Raw genomic sequence first — 17,590 nt, 5'->3', positions numbered from 1 at the left:
GGACAATTTGGGATACGATTCGAATCTTGCGTCTCGCTTTCATAGCTATTTCATATTTATATTTATATGAATTTTGTTATATTATAATATAATGTAACTATAATATTATATAATATAATTATATAAATATAATTTGTAGTATATGATAACTATAATATGACTGTAATATTATAGTATAATTATATAAATATAATTTGTAGTATATAATAACTGTAATATAACTGTAATATTATAATATAATTATATAAATATAATTTATAGTATATAATAACTAGAATATAACTGTAATATTATAATATAATTATATAAATATAATTTATAGTGTATAATAACTATAATATAACTGTAATATTATAATATAATTATATAAATATAATTTATAGTATATAATAACTAGAATATAACTATAACATTATAATATAATTATATAAATATAATTCATAGTATATAATAACTATAATATTACAATATAATTATATAAATTATATTATATATATCGCATCTCCTCTTCCCAAATTGTCCATTTTTGCGCGCAATCCGAGCGCGAATTAGGGAGAAATTACTGTACTCGTCGATAGACCGTGGATCTCTATGCAAAATCCCACTTCGACACGATATTTCCGAAAAATTATAATCAAAGAAGCATCCAAACAAAAAGAAATAAAAATAAAAATGCTGTTAAATTTTACTAATTTCGACGCTATTTTTCATTTTAGAAATCTGCCTAAAGTTTAGAAGAAAATTCAATGAAAGAATTTCAAGAAAATTTCAAGAAAATATTAAAACGCCTTCATCCCCTATTCCGTTCAACGTTCTCCGCGCATCGCGCATTCAGTGGTAGCGTTGCCTCTGCACTATCTAAGATGAATGCACAACGGGTTGAATTCGGGATGCACTTCCGGGATAGACGACGCGGCCTGGCCACAAATACCTGCCCGAACGAAATAACTTATCCAGATGGGAGAGCGTCTACGGCGGCCCTTCGCGTAGATTCGGTTTCTTTCTCTTTTTTTCCAGTACCTTGTAAGTCCCGATGTCCGGACAACGGTCCAAATACGGCACTAGGGAGTACTTCCGTACTCTGCCGAGCGATACCGTGGACATATTTCGTCGTGACGGCGAACGGAAAACGATGGCGCACCACCGGAGAGCTTTTCAGACATTCATATACCGGGAACGGACATCGTACGTCCATCGAGATTTCAACGGTGACTGACAGCGCCGGCACTTGTGGGCGTCGCGACGCAGTCGGATGACTCTCCACTATCTTGGCTGATATCTTTTACATTTTGTCGAGGAACCGTATCGATAATAATTTCCTACGGAGGATTGTTGTAACACCGTCTTATCGCGGATGTATTGTGATTAAGCGCGATAAATGGCCGACTCTCTCTCTCTCTCTCTCTTTCTCTCTCGCCGCGACATTCTTGCGCGGTCACGTGATACGGTCGACCGTGATTTACAAATACGGTAAATAGCATTAAAAAGGAAAAAATTAAATACAGCATCATCTAACGCGAACGCGAAACGTTTGTTACATGGTCACCGTATTTTTTCCGTCGCGAAGTTGTTCACCTTGCGGTCGAAAGACGCGAGAAATTCCGGGAAACAGACTGATTACGGTAATTTCTCCCTAATTCGCGCTGAGACTGTAGACAAAGATGGATAATTTGGGAAGTGGAGATACGTTTATTCGATCCTCGAGGAATTATTTATAATATAATTATTATAATATATATTATAATAATAAATATATATTTATTATAATATATATTAATATACAGGATGTCCCAAAAATGTCTCGCAATCCGGAAATGGCGGGTTCCTCGGATAGAATTATTATTATTATATATACATATAAATATTATTATTATTATATATAATAATATATATTATAATATTATATGTATATATAATAATATATATAATATTATATATATATTATATATATAATAATAATATTATAATTATTATTATAATATATTTATATATATTGCAGATATCGGTAAAAATGTTTAGTATAATAATAATAATAATAATAGTATATAATATAAAATATAATAATAATATAATAATAATAATACAGCTTCTAATGGAAGACGGACAATTTGGGGAGAGGAGGCACGACTACAATAAATTCTCCCTAATTGAACCTAATAACCTTGCAAACAGAAATGTGGACGGGATTTAAAAATTAGGGAAAATTTACCGTAATCCTCGGTTCGATCCGTCGTCGCGAGTCTCGCCGAAGCACACAGAGTTTTTCCATAATTTGTCGCGTCTTTCGACCGCAAGGTGAACAACTTTGTGACCGGAAAAAATACGGTGACCGAGTAATAAACGCTTCGCGTTCGCGTTAGAAGATGCTCATTGGATAGCGCGATCGCTCGAAACGTGATTACACGACGTACAAAATGGCTCGCGAAGCTTTTCGAACAGCTTTCGAGAAGCGGAGTATAACTTTTTTGGAAGCGGACCAAGCGATGCGAAATGTTGTTCAGATATTAGAGCGACTTGTTTGCTAGGTAACGCGCGACGATGAAATTTTGTGCATCCGCACATTCGCGAAAAGTGAACTATAGTTCTTCGAACACCTCCGAAAAGATTGCAGTGTTTTAATTGAATTTTGAGAAAATCGTTTCGTTTTGAAAGGTGTTCGACACAATTTCTTTGACTTCTTCGCGTCGTTTAGGATCAGAAGTAGTCGCAGTAGGCGTGCTTCCAGGTTTCCAAGATGCAAATTCTTATCGTTTATGGACGGAAACACGACTAACGTGTTCATTGCATAATAATAGTGTGTTAAGAATATAATTGAAACAGTGGAACTCTGCTCATTAACAATTATACTGATCGGCGTGTTAGTGCAAAAAATGCTGCATGAATTATTAAATTCATTTTCAACAAAATATATTATGCAACATTGAAAATTAAAATTGCCTGGCGGAACGAACAAAAGATCGTGTTGAAGTAAGAAAATGCCGAATAATTCCAAATATAATTATTTATAATTTATATTATTTATAATATTATAATTTATATATATTATATTATATATATTATTTATTATAATTATATAAATTATTTATTATAATTTATATATTTTATTTTCGAGAATTATATTACAGTTAACGGTTTACTTAAAGCGAAAAATAATATATATTAATATGTTAATATATAATATATTATATTTCAAAACATTTTAGTATTGAATTAAATCCAAATTTATTCCCACCAACCGAACCCCTATTACAATTTATCGAACTCAAATTTAAATCAAATTGAACTGAAATTTAAAGAAAACTGTTCATAAAACTCAATATTAAAAAAAACAAAACTGTTTATAACGTAAAGCCTCGAATAAATATCCAATAATTCGTAGAAATTGAAAATTCGCCCGGAGCATAAAATTCGCATAAAATTATCGAGCTGGATTGTCGAAACGAAACGTTGAATTTCTCACGAACTCAAATTTAAGTTAAATTAAACTTAAATTCAAGCAAAACTGTTCATAAAACTCAATATTAAAAAAAAAACTGTTTATAACAGCCTCGAATAAATATAGAATAAAATAGTAGATACATAAATAAATATAGAATAAATATAGTAGAAAAATTGAAAATTCGCCCCGAGCATAAAATTCGCCTAAAATTACCGAACTGGATCGCCGAAACAAAACGTCCAATTTCGAACGAAACAGCGCGAACAAGCGCGGCTACGTTCCCGAGGAACGCGTCGAATTGATTCGAGTTGTCTTCCACGCGCTCTATTCGAATCTATCTGCGAAGCGAGCGCAGGCAATCTAGCCTCCGTAATCGTTTAAGCGCGCGCGGCAAAGGAGTCAAAACAGAGGAGTAAATCAATTATTCATTTTGCGGCGGGGACACGCACGGGTTACGTACGCGTATGCGAGTTTCGAACGATCTATTTTCAGTTTTTCATTCGAATGATTCCGCAAAGATGGCAGCTGGTCTTCGCGCGGATCGGCCCGCCATCTATCGACGAACGCGGCCAACTGCTGCGAATCGGTAACCGGAGAAGGTGTGCGAGCGATCAATGATAAGGGAAATGCACCGAGCACTTTTCTCGACGGCTTATTGACCGAGTCCCGTCGCCGAGAAACGTGGCCGCTCTTGCTGGGAAAGAAAAAGGAAAGAAAGAAAGGAAGAAAGTTCGCGCGCGACATTCGCCAGCGAGCGAATTTCGGTTCTGTTCGCTCGATGTTTGCGAAATTTTCACGGCCGGAAGCTTGTTAGCGTTTTTCGAAAGTATCTCTGCGTGGACGATCGTTGTTGCCTCGCGTTGGAACTCTAGAGGGTGGCAGCCATTTTATACTGAAACTGGGACAAACGCTGTCAAATTAAGTCCCGCGTTTGCGACATATTGTTACCGATATTTTTTCGTTGCTCTTCGAGCGGCGTCGTTGCTTCGTTTAATTTCGATAACGTTTCAGCGTATTATTTCCTTGCATAATTTTATATTAAATAGCGCGACCAGCCATTTTATATTAGAAACACCGCGGCGCGGTGAGCAAAAGATCGGAAGCATTTCGATTCCACTGGCAAATTCTCTATAATAATAATTATAATTAATTCTCTAATAATATATAATATAATAATAATATCTAATAATATATAATTCTCTATAATAATAATTATAATGTAATTCTCTAATAATATATAATATAGTAATAATATCTAATAATATATAATATAATAATAATATCTAATAATATATAACTCTCTATAATAATTATTATAATATAATTCTCTATAATAATAATTATAGTAGAATTCTCTAATAATATATAATTCTCTATAATAATAATTATAATAGAATTCTCTAATAATATATAATTCTCTATAATAATAATTATAGTAGAATTCTCTAATAATATATCATTCTCTATAATAATAATTATAGTAGAATTCTCTAATAATATATCATTCTCTATAATAATAATTATAGTAGAATTCTCTAATAATATATAATTCTCTATAATAATAATTATAATATAATTCTCTAATAATATATAATATAATAATAATATCTAATAATATATAATTCTCTGTAATAATAATTATAATATAATTCTCCAATATAATATAAAATATAATTCTCTATGCGACGTTGCCAGACATTTTCTGAACATTACCTAGAAAATGCAAATTTCTTATAAAAACAACTAAATCATAAAATATCGCGCTTCATAAAATTCCACGAAATTTCGACAGGCGAGCCGCGTGTAAACATTCAACGGTGTTAACGATCGCGCTTATTTTGCCGAAGGTACAATTTTTGATATTCCCCCGATAAACGTCGTTCTCGGAAAGAGATCAGCGATCCGGATCGCGACGGTATCGATAAAGAAAAATCGAGCCGTACATTTCCAGAACGTACAACCGATAATAATTCGACGGGCTGTCTCCGCCTTACGATTTTTCTCCTTGTTTTTCGATTGTTGTCCCGGATGAATAATGGGGCCGGCCGCGCACGGGTTCCGGGGAGCGTATTGGTCCCGGGGAACAATAATGTTGCCGAACGGACGAAAAATGATTGGAATTACATCGAACGGGTTGAATGATAACCGGTGGGCTGTGTCCCGCGGCCGGCGGGAGGGAATTTCGCCGAAGAAAAGTCGCACGAAAATGTCAGTACTGAAATAGATTAACGACAGGCCCGGGATGCGATTACTCTGTTCGGATGCCTGTCGCGAACCGCCGAAGGCACGTGTAAAATTCTTTGTACTCTAAAACGGGCATATGAGTCGTCGCGCGGCCGCGTTACGCAACAAACAGTGAAATATCGCAAACGACAAATAAAGCGCGTTTACTTCATTTAATTCCGTCGTGCACGTATCGGAGTGAGCGAGGAAGAGAGAGAGAGAGAGAGAGAGAGAGAGAGAGAGAGAGAGAGAGAGAGAAAGAGGGAAAGAGAGAGAGAGAGAGAGAGAAAGACAGTCAGAGAAGGAGGGAATGGGAGACAGAGAAAGAAAGAGAGCAAAGGAGTAAAAGAGCGAGAGAGCGAGAGCGAGAGAGGGAGTAAGAGAGAGGAAGAGAGAATTAGAGAGAGAGAGAGAGCGTGCAAGATAGAGAGAACGAGATAGAGAGAACGAGATGGAGAGCGCGAGAGAGAGCGCGAGAGAAAGAGCGCGAGGGAGAGAGAGAGAGAGAGCGAGAGCGCTAGAGACATAGAGCATGAGAGAGAGAGAGAGAGCACTAGAGACATAGAGCATGAGAGAGAGAGAGAAAGAGAGCGAGAGCGCTAGAGACATAGAGCATGAGAGAGAGAGAGAGCGAGAAAAAAAACGCGAGAGAGAGAGCGCAGGAGAGAGAGACAACGAGAGAGAGTGCGCGAGAGACAGAGAGCACGAGAGAGCGCGCAAAAGAGACAACGAGAGAGAGGAAGCGAGAGAGAGCGGGAGAGAACGAGAAAGAGAGCGAGAGAGAACGAGAAAGAACGAGAGAGAGAGCGCAGGAGAGAACGAGAGAGAGAGCGGGAGAGAACAAGAGAGAATGAGAGAGAGAGAGAGCGCGAGAGAGAACGAGAAAGAACGAGAGAGAGAGACAGAGAACGAGAAAGAACGAGAGAGAGAGACAGAGAACGAGAGAGAGAGAGAGCGCAAGAGACACGTGTGAAACGTTCCCGGAAAAGCATGCACCAATACGGCGAAGCGTGTTGCAACAATGTTCCATTATGCCAGCGGACGTCGGTGGACGCATGTGCTCCTCTAAATTTGAAAGCCGCGTTTCGCCGTGAATTTTCTGGTTACCCTTTTAGCGCTGTCTAATTGTCGGCGAGCGCGCCGTTGCGTTCGCGATAAAATAAACGATCCGAGCATCGCAACGGAAACGCGTACCTACAGAGACAGTTCTTGACCCTGACATTGATCCGGCGATAACGGAAATCATTGGGAATCATTGAACGGGGTTACGTGATTACGTAAGTAGTTCAAGTGTTCAAGTAAACGTTTTCGTGCGAGAAAAATTATGTGGTGTAAGGTCAGCTCTCTCTCTCTCTCTCTCTCTCTCTCTCTCTCTCTCTCTCTGTCTCTCTCTCTCTCTCTCTCTCTCTCTCTCCCTCTCTCTTTATCGCCGACGTTAATTCTCTTTTGTTTCATAGTTTCCCTCGATCCCGTCAGTCTCTGCTCTTACTTACAGCGGATGACCTTCGGCTAACCTTCAACTTGACGATCCGATGCTGAGCAAAACAGATTCTATGACAAGCATCTTCTCCGCGGATGAATTTATCGCGAAACGATTTTTTTTTTCTTTCTTTAATGTTCGCATGGAGCTGCGGTGTTTCGAACGATCGGACTGGTTAACAAAAAATAAATTAGCTTTTTATAATTAATATATAATTTATATATATATATTTTATAATATATATAATATAATATATAATAATATTATATTATTATTATTATTATTATTATATATATATGATATTATATTACTATATAATATTATAATATATAATAATAATAATAAAATATAATATATATTAATAATAACAATGATAATAATATATATTTTATATATTTATATATATTTTATAATTAATATATAATTTAATAATTCTAGGTAATTCTAGGTTGATCTGGTTTAGTGTTGTATTGGTTGACGAGCGTGTGTCGGGAAAGGTATATGTGTTCGCGCTGACGCGAAAAAAACGAATGAATTCCGCGAGGAAAGAGATTCCATTTTTCCGGGAACTTTTAATTTTCTCATATAATAGAATGATTGAAAACGATTGGATACACGCGGCACGCCTTGTGTGCGCGCACCGGGTGGGGCGCGAGCCATTAACTGCTTCGATAACTTGATAAAATGTAATTTCGGCGATAATTATCTTCGCGCGGACGTTGTTCAATGTCAAACAACACACGCTATATTCACTATCGAATCTTGTTACTGCATCATTTTCGAGATTCTTGATGCAGCCTGCTCCGAATATATACATAATACACCGATTATATTTATAAATAGAGAAATTGCACTTTGAAAAGAATCTATAAAGTGAATCACGATCCGGAAACGTATTTCTGTTTTCATAATCGGAATATAATAAAAACGCGAAATAAAGAAACGGCCGAGTTGTGGCTCCATGATTTTTTATTCCCAAGGTACACGAGTCCGTAACTATTTGTGCAAACATGTAGCGATGCCACGATAAGCTTCTTATGCTGGAGCAAAAGGTCTTGTCCAATTACTGCTAATCTATTTTACCGAACCACGTATAGAAACTTCGAACGAATTTCATGAAACAAAATAACTCTGTTTCCACGTTTCGCCATTTCTGCATACTCTTTGCACTGCTTTGTAGATTTTTGGAAGAACGATCAACCTTCTTCCCGGATTTATTAAGAACCGAAGAAGACTTTTCACGCAAAATCGACATTGAATTCATCGATTACAAGAAAGGGAGACTAAGTAGGAAATCATTCTTTTCGAAAGAATTTTAACCAGTTGAAAACAATATACTGAAATTTGTTCATTCTTCAGCAATTATAAGGTAAAAAAGAAATTAATAGAAATTCGTATGTTTTTCTTTAAACGATTTTAACCAGTTGAGAATAATATACAGACGTGAATTAATTCGTTGGATCTCTTCGCTTATAACTTTCATTTGCTACTTTTACTCACACAGTCCATTGTCTCATGATCCGCGAAATACAGTAAATTCTCTCTAGTTTTCCTTCAATTCGTGAGCAAAGATGAACAACTTGGGAAGAGGAGATACGATTATTCGAGTCTTGGACTCCGTTTTTATAACCACGAGGCTCTGATAATCGCATCTCCTCTTCCCAAATCGTCCATTTTCGTTTGCAAGCTGAAGGAAAATTCGGGAGAATTTATTGTATTTCTAGAAACTATTTAATTCGTTTTATTAGAACTTCGCGATAGTAATATAATAGAAACTATTATATTACAAATACTGTATATTGTGGATATCGGTAAAAATGTTTAATATAAATGAAAATTCAAAATACAGTAATGCCTCCCAAATTGACGCTCAAATTGTGCACAGAAATGGACAATTTGAGAAGAGAAGATACGATTATTCGAGTCTTAGACTCCGTTTTTATAACCACGAGGCTCTGATAATCGCATCTCCACTTCCCAAATCGTCCATTTTCGTTTGCAAGCTGAAGGAAAATTCGGGAGAATTTATTGCATTTCTAGAAACTATTTTATTCATTTTATTAGAACTTCGCGGTAGTAATATAATAGAAACAATTATATTACAAATACCGTATATTGTGGATATCGGTAAAAATGCTTAATATAAATGAAAATTCAAAATACAGTAATGTCTCCCTTACTGACGCTCAGATTGTGCACAGAAATGGACAATTTGGGAAGAGAAGATACGATTATTCGAGTCTTGGACTCCGTTTTTATAACCACGAGGCTCTGATAATCGCATCTCCTCTTCCCAAATCGTCCATTTTCGTTTGCAAGCTGAAGGAAAATTCGGGAGAATTTAGTGCATTTCCAGAAACTGCTTTATTCGTTTTATTAGAACTTCGCGATAGTAATATAATAGAAACTATTATACATATATTACAAATACCGTATATTGTGGATATCACGGTAAAAATGTTTAATATAAATGAAAATTCAAAATACAGTAATGTCTCCCAAATTGACGTTCAGATTGTGCACAGAAATGGACAATTTGGGAAGAGAAGATACGATTATTCGAGTCTTGGACTCCGTTTTTATAACCGCGAGGCTCTGATAATCGCATCTTCACTTCCCAAATCGTCCATTTTCGTTTGCAAGCTGAAGGAAAATTCGGGAGAATTTATTGTATTTCTAGAAACTATTTTATTCATTTTATTAGAACTTCGCGGTAGTAATATAATAGAAACTATTATTACAAATACTATATATTGTGGATATCGGTAAAAATGTTTAATATAAATGAAAATTCAAAATACAGTAATGTCTCCCTTACTGACGCTCAGATTGTGCACAGAAATGGACAATTTGGAAAGAGAAGATACGATTATTCGAGTCTTGGACTCCGTTTTTATAACCACGAGGCTCTGATAATCGCATCTCCTCTTCCCAAATCGTCCATTTTCGTTTGCAAGCTGAAGGAAAATTCGGGAGAATTTAGTGCATTTCTAGGAACTATTTTATTAATTTTATTAAAACTTCGCGGTAGTAATATAATAGAAACTATTATATTACAAATACCGTATATTGTGGATATTGGTAAAAATGTTTAATATAAATGAAAATTCAAAATACAGTAATGTCTCCCAAATTGACGTTCAGATTGTGCACAGAAATGGACAATTTGGGAAGAGAAGATACGATTATTCGAGTCTTGCGGTTAATTTTTATAGCTATAAATTGTCCACAATTATAAAAACGAATCGCAAGGCCCGAATAATCGTGTCTCCTCTTCCCAAATGATCCATTTTAGTGGGCACAATCTGAGCGTCAGTATGGGAGACATTACCGTACAATTTACTTTCGGTTGCTTTCAGCGGCAACTTCCGCGAGATACAACAAGCAAATGCATCGAGCTTTCGTCGAGAACAGGTACAGATCAAAGTCATTCGGCGCGTCAACAATGTTTGCAACTCGCAGCGTAAAATCGCTCGCGTAATATTTATTCGCCGACCTAATCCCGTCTCGCGCAGCTATTTACTCGGGCAATTCACGTACGACGTGATCGGCGAAGGAGGCCTTACGTGACACGGTATCCATCATAACAGTATTCAACGCATTGTAATTCGTCTTTCGAACCGAATCGATAGAGCTTAAAGGAAGCCTTGCGCCTAAGTCCCCCCCCCCCCTCCGTCGCCCTGTGCCCCGCGCCATGAATCATTAAAGCAACCACATCGAGATCTGGGACAGACGATACTGCCGCAGGGGTTTTTCGGGGCGCGCACGTGTCCAGCGAACGTGTTTTTGTCACCTGCGATCATTACGCGACTGTCCGCCGATGATTGTATTCAAATTCCGAGCCGGCCAGCACCGCTCGCCGCGGTGTGACCCGCGCGATTTATTGCAGTTCCGTCCGGAACGAAACTTCGGCCGAGTTGCTTCTCGAACTCGGAAAAGCCCGGTGGCAACCCTTCCCCGCGCGAATTGCAGATTGTTTCTGTAATAGACTGCGACCGCTTCTGCGGATCCGAACTTCCATAAATTAACTGTCCACGGTGACGGATAACTGGGACGCGGCTACCGTCTAATCTCGTTAGATCAAATTGCGACGGCCGGGGGCGAAAAGAGTTCCAAGTACGCTCCTTTATATATTCCATTTTTTTTTCCGCACCCTGAATACGCGACACGGTGGTGGCTCGCGAAAATGGTCGCCGGACCGCGGATTCTTGCGCGAAATGAAAATGTTCCGCGAGAACGCTGCAAAACGCGAGAGCTAATTCGGAACATCTTCCTTGCCTTAGCAATTGTTTTTAACCCTTTGCACTCGAGTGGTGACCCAAAGGCACCGCTAAAATTTGTTACATCACGTTTCAAGATAATTTTTGTATTAACAAAGTTTCGATTTAAGAAATTGTTAAGAGCGCAAGTGTTGCGCGAGTCCCAAGAGTCAATTTCACATGCATAAAATGCATTTTATTATATAAAATAAAAATACTGTAAGCGAGAAAAATGGTTTTATATTTACGGTTAAAATAGCTTCGAGCGCAAAGGGTTAATTCCTTTTATTCTCGTAATCTTTTCATCGTTTCAAATTGCGCCCAGTCGACTTTGTAATTTTAAAATGTATAAATTTAATTAAATGTATAAACGTATAATTTTTTTAAATGTATAAAATCCGGATTTAGAACGGCTACAAAATTGTTTAGAAGCATTGCAATTGGTTGGAACGATAAGAAAATTAAAGACGGACGTTTTCTTTTCAGCTGCAAGGTGCATTTTTGTGAAATTTTCGTTATGGGCTCGGATAAAAAAGTCGAGAAACCTGAGCGTTTTATTTCGTTTCGTTTGTTTGGAGATAATTGAAGTGTTTAAACAAATTTTGTACACATTCTCCGGGCTGAACAGCTAAAAAAATACGAGTCGATCGGTCCAATTTTAAAAGAGTTATTCCTGTAATATTAATAATATTAACCATATAAAATAAATTCTGTAAATTGTGGCAATAACAAGATGTTTATTGTTTAGATGTTCTCTCTCCCTCTCTCTCTCTCTCGCGCTCTCTCTCTCTCTCTCTCTCGTTCTCTCTATCTCACGCGCTCTCTCCCTCTCTCTCTCTCTCTCTCTCTCTCTCTCTCTCTCTCTCTCTCTCTCTCTCTCTGTTTTACTTTCAATAAAACAACTGTTTCGAAATTAGTAAAATATTTAAAAATGGCTAATTTGCAGGTCAAAGGGCAGTGGAAGATAAAAGGGCCCCCGGCGATTTTCAGTGTCCCCTGACAAATTGCTTTTCGAACAACGGTGTCGCGTCTCCCGAATCGGGCATCGTTTTATATGCTCTGCGACGAGCAACATTGTAAAGAAAACTCGACTCGCGGCTAATGAATTTTAATTAAACGCCTGGTAATCGAACGGGCAGCGCGGCCGTGCACGCGAGGAGGACAAATTCAATCGCGCAGAAGACCAGCTCGCCGATCGATCTCGAGTCCTCGTCGGATGAAGAAGGACTTCGGTTGAGCCGGGGGGCCCGTGTTCGCAGCGGCGAGACTTCGTGACCAAGGCGATCTACCCTTTCCAGAGAGAGAGAGAGAGGGAGAGTGCTAGAGAGAGAGAGCGCGCGCTAGAGAGAGCGAGCGCGATAGAGAGAGAGAGAGAGAGAGAGAGAGAGAGAGAGAGAGAGGCGCGCTAGAGAGAGCGAACGCGAGAGAGCGAGAGCGCGAGAGAGAGAAGAACGCGAAAGAGAAGAAAGCGAGTAAGAGAGCGCGCGAGAGAGAGAGCGCGAGAGAGAAGAGCGCGAGAGAGAGCGCAAGTAAGAGACTGCGAGAGAGAGAGAGAGAGAGAGAGCGCGCAAGTAAGAGACTGCGAGAGAGAGAGAGAGAGAGAGCGAGAGAGAAGAGCGCGAGAGAGAGAGCGCGAGAGAAAAGACCGCGAGAGAGAAGAGCGAAAGAGAGAGAGAGAGAGAGAGAGAGAGAGAGAGAAGGTAAGGCCCTCGAGGTACCCCGAGGCCGGTTCGTCGAACCTTCCTTTTTATAACCATGCAACGCCATAGTTATCCGGCAAGGATCGTCCGTTAGCCTGCTTGTTTACGGAAGCTATCGATTGCGGCGAGAGGTCGATTTCGCGGATGCACGACGAGCGTGTCCGACACCGGCTAAATGCACCTTGCAAACGCCTCCGATAAGCGAAACGAAAATTCTGCATGCTCGCGCGCATGAAAGCACGGGGCCTGCCTGGACGTACCGTAATCCCGATTACGATCGTTATCGTTATCGTCGGTGTTTTGCTCGAATTTATTTTCGAACCGCGTTCGGAATCACGCGAATAAAAATAAATTCGCGAACCGCTCCGGATTGTACACAATAAAGATTATTTATCTTGACGAGATCACGCGCGACAGGACGCGTCAATCGATGATCTCGTAACGTTACACGCGGCGAGATTGGTCGTTCGTGACAACCATAACTCCGTCACCGATCATATCGCGGCGAACACACCTCGCTCGTTGTGAACCGGACTTTAAATGGTCACAGACCGCGCACACGGCGTTTCGATTAGTCTCGATTAGTTAATGCATAATGAGAGGATCGCGCGTCTTGCGTCATTGCTGATGCGAACTGAGCGACTTTTATTAATCATTTGCGATTAATTCTTTTATTACTGTCGACGAGGTTCGCAGATGCCTGGGTTAGAGTAACGCGCGTGTTGTTTACTGGTCAAGTTTATAGTTAGGGTAATTTGGAGTTGAGTTAAATTATCGAAAAAAATTATATTAATACGGAGAAGTTATTATGGATTATTATTATATATTAATAATATATTATATATTATATATTAATGTATTATTATATATATATATTATTATATTATTATTATTATAATATATTATTATATTATGTATTATTATATTATTATTATATATTGTATTATATCACTATTAACAGAAGAAAATTATACAATTAATACGAAAAAAATTTCTTTCTCTCGTTTTTTTTTTACACTTCGACGTACGAATTAGATTTTAAGACGCAAGTAAACATCATTTCGTAGAAACTGAAAATCCAGGTTTCCTGCATTCCGCGAAAGCGAATTCGCGTCGCTTTGATCAAGCAGTATCAGTCTGATCCGAAGATTACGAACTGTTTCCTCGGCGTACGGTATAGTTTACGTGAACATACTACAGAAAGAAAAGCGCGGGCGAGAGAAAAATGTCCGACGAAAGTACATATGTACATACGAGCCGTCTATTTTGAAAGTGGCATAAGTTACTTTACCGTAATGAAAAGTGGTGATTTTTTAATGTTTATACGAAATTATTTATACTGAGAAAAATATCAGTATCCTGAGATAACAAATACACAAGTAAATCTTCTCGAAAGTTAGCATCCATATTTTTAAACGTGTTCAAACGCAAACGTCCCAAAAATGTCTCGCAATTCGAAAGTGGCGGGTTCCTCAGGCCATTCGAAGCAACTTTTTCCTTTACAAAAATGTTCTCCGAGGCACCGTTAACGAGTTATTAACGAAAAACAGTGACCAATGAGGGGCGAGCTCGGCTGGCGCGAGGCGATCGAATCAATGAGCGGAACTGGGCTTCGCGCGCTGGTTGGCTGGGCCGCCTCGCGTCAGCCGTACTCGATTCTTATTGGTCACAGTTTTTCGTTAATAACTCGTTAACGGTGCCTCGGAGAACATTTTTGTAACGGAAGAAGTTGCTTCAAATGATCCAAGGAACCCGCCATTTTCGTATTGCGAGACATTTTTGGGACACCCTGTGGACTGTTGTAAATCGATGCGAAGACAAAAGAAGTGTGAAACAATGCATATGAAGACGATTATTTGGTTCGAACGATGAGGGAGTGAGCTACTAGAGCAAGCCACTATAGTGGCGCGTCGTCCAGAGAGATGACATCCGCGAAAGCCACTATTAGTGGCGTGTCGTTCTGAAAGATGACATCCGCGGAAGCCACTATAGTGGCGCGTCGTGCCTAAAAGGTTAACGCTGATTCTCGGATCGCGGAAAATGCGCGAATGCCGCGCGCGAAAGCGATCGTTTTTCTTGGTCGCGTGTGAATGGAGAACGAGAGCGGTAAACGATTTGGCGGATATGAATTTCAGTTAACGAAACGATTTTGCCGCATCGTTGGAGAAGTATGCGAGTCACGATGTCGCAACCGCGAAACACGATCCTCAATTTCATTGTATCGCGAGTACGCGAGACCGCGCTCTCTTGCGCCATTGACTTTCGCAACAGTTCGTACCGCGACCACGGTAAACAAATTTGCGAGACCGTTCCTCCTCGCGGCAATTAGTCAATTACTACAATTAGACGGACGGATGGACGGACGGACGGATGGGCTGACTGACTGTCGACTGGGCTGCGATGCTCTTTTCTACGCTAGACGGATGCAAAGGAGTTGTTTTCCCGCGCATTTGATATACGCGGTTCCCTACGATTTTTTAAGATGATTGGGATAATAAGCTGTGTTTCCTTTTTTTTCTTTTTTTTAACTTGTAATTTATTTGTATATTAACCCTTTCGGTACGAGCGCGTTGTCCGTCGTGACACTCCCACCGTACGGGGTGCCGCGCCGAAAATGAGCACATAACGCAGGGTCGGTTCCCACTTTTGTACGAAGATTTTCTTAAGCGTTAAGCAATGACTGTGCTTAATCCGTTTCTAAGGAACAATCTGTTTCCACGGGTTGTTTCAATCGGCTCGAGCTAATTTTGTTGAACTTTAACTCTAAACCGATAATCAAAACACAAAACTCGAATTACCAAACGGCGCGGCGAATTATTTGTACATCGACTGAAGCTCGAGCCAGCTGGGATAACTCCGCCATAGTTCGAGCCCGAAAGTTTTTTCGATATCCGTGGGAAACTGGAACTAATTTGAACTCCGCACGGTGTGCCGGGGCGATATAAATATTTAGAACGACTCGAATTCCGGCGTCGTACCGATACAAATTCGATTAAAGACGCTCATTTATTTTAAGCAGACTGCGGATCTTTTTGCGTTCACTGCACGCGCTGACTTTCAAGCAGTCGGCTGTTGCGAACTTCTTGAAAAGTGTACGAGTTACTGCGATCTTGTGCTGTATAAGTAACTTTGATCTATTTTCATATTTTATTTAAATATGACACTGTACATATATACAGGGTGTCCCAAAATTATGGTATTTCCGAGAAACGAGGGATTCCTGAGGTGATTTGAAGCAACTTTTTCCTTTACAAAAATGCTCTCCGAGGCATCGTTTACGAGTTATTAACGAAAAACAGCGACCAATGAGAGGCGAGCACGGCCGGCGCGAGGCGGCCAAGCCAATGAGAGGCGAGTTCGCCTAGGCTAGGCGATCGAGCCAATGAGCGGAACCGAGCTCCGTGCGCTCGTTGGCTCGGCCGCCGCGTGCCAGCCAAGCTCGCCTCCCATTGGTCACTGTTTCTCGTTAATAACTCGTAAACAAAGCCGCGGATTGCATTTTCGCTAAGGAAAAAGTTACTTCGAATAACCTCAGGAACCTCTCATTTCCTGGAAGTACCATAATTTTGGGACACCCTGTATAGATATATACATAATTTGATAAAGAATATCAATGTGTATACATTCTTCTTAAACAGTTAACTTTTCTTTTACAATGAGTAATTCTTTAAAGAAACTTCTCTTTTATTCTGATTTATTTTTGTAAAACGACATATGGAAATGAGAATTTGCATAAAAATCGCCAATGTAATCAGAGTTCGAAACGATTCGACATTCTTGTATCGCACGATGACGTAAGTGCGAAAAATTCTCGAAATTTCCTCGTACAAAATACTTGAATCACGTACCAAGAAATAATATAAAGCCACGTATGCACGTGTATAATAATAGCGTAAATCGTACGACGTCGGCAAAAATGCGAATACCAATTCTGCTTTGGGGAATAGGCGACATATGTGCACAGCACACAACATAACAAAGCAAACATTTTATCGAATAATTAGAATCGATATAACGTGGCTTTGCGTCAACACTGGAAACCGAACACGGTGGCGTGCAAGTGTACATTTAATTTTAGCAATAATTTCTTGCGCGAACACGTCGCCTCGGAATTCTGTGTGCATTCAGAATTATTTTCGTCTGCTTCTGCTTTCCTGAATCCTGGCTCGTTCGAATCACTCGAAAACACCGATGAAGTTGCGTGCAACCAAACGTAACATTGCTATACCAATTACAAATCAAGTGTTAATGATTTTGTTTATTTTCGTAGTTTGGCTCGATCGTTTAAAAATAAAAAGTTATAACGAATTATCGTAAGGTGGAATTATCTCTCGGCTATTTAAGCTTTGCACGATGCTTGGCAACAGGTGGGGAAGACCGAAGTCTACTCTGTGGCGATATAAGACCAAATCACAGGTAGAGAAACATACTAAAATATTTTTGACTTAATATAATAGTCATGTTCCACGTAAAACAATTTTTGTGATTC

The 17,590-nt window shown here is 39.1% G+C and overlaps 1 protein-coding gene across 3 annotated transcripts in view; it reads right to left on the bottom strand.

The window, feature by feature from the left end:
• SNF4Agamma (SNF4/AMP-activated protein kinase gamma subunit) overlaps positions 1 to 17,590 on the bottom strand; it is a 260,410-nt gene that overhangs the window by 185,455 nt on the left and 57,365 nt on the right. The window lies entirely within an intron of this gene.

The sequence above is a fragment of the Megalopta genalis genome, chromosome 4 (genome assembly GCF_051020955.1).
Source record: "Megalopta genalis isolate 19385.01 chromosome 4, iyMegGena1_principal, whole genome shotgun sequence".
Taxonomy (NCBI): domain Eukaryota; kingdom Metazoa; phylum Arthropoda; class Insecta; order Hymenoptera; family Halictidae; genus Megalopta; species Megalopta genalis.
The sequence above is the reverse complement of the archived record's forward strand: the minus strand, read 5'-3'. Positions and strand labels throughout refer to the sequence as shown.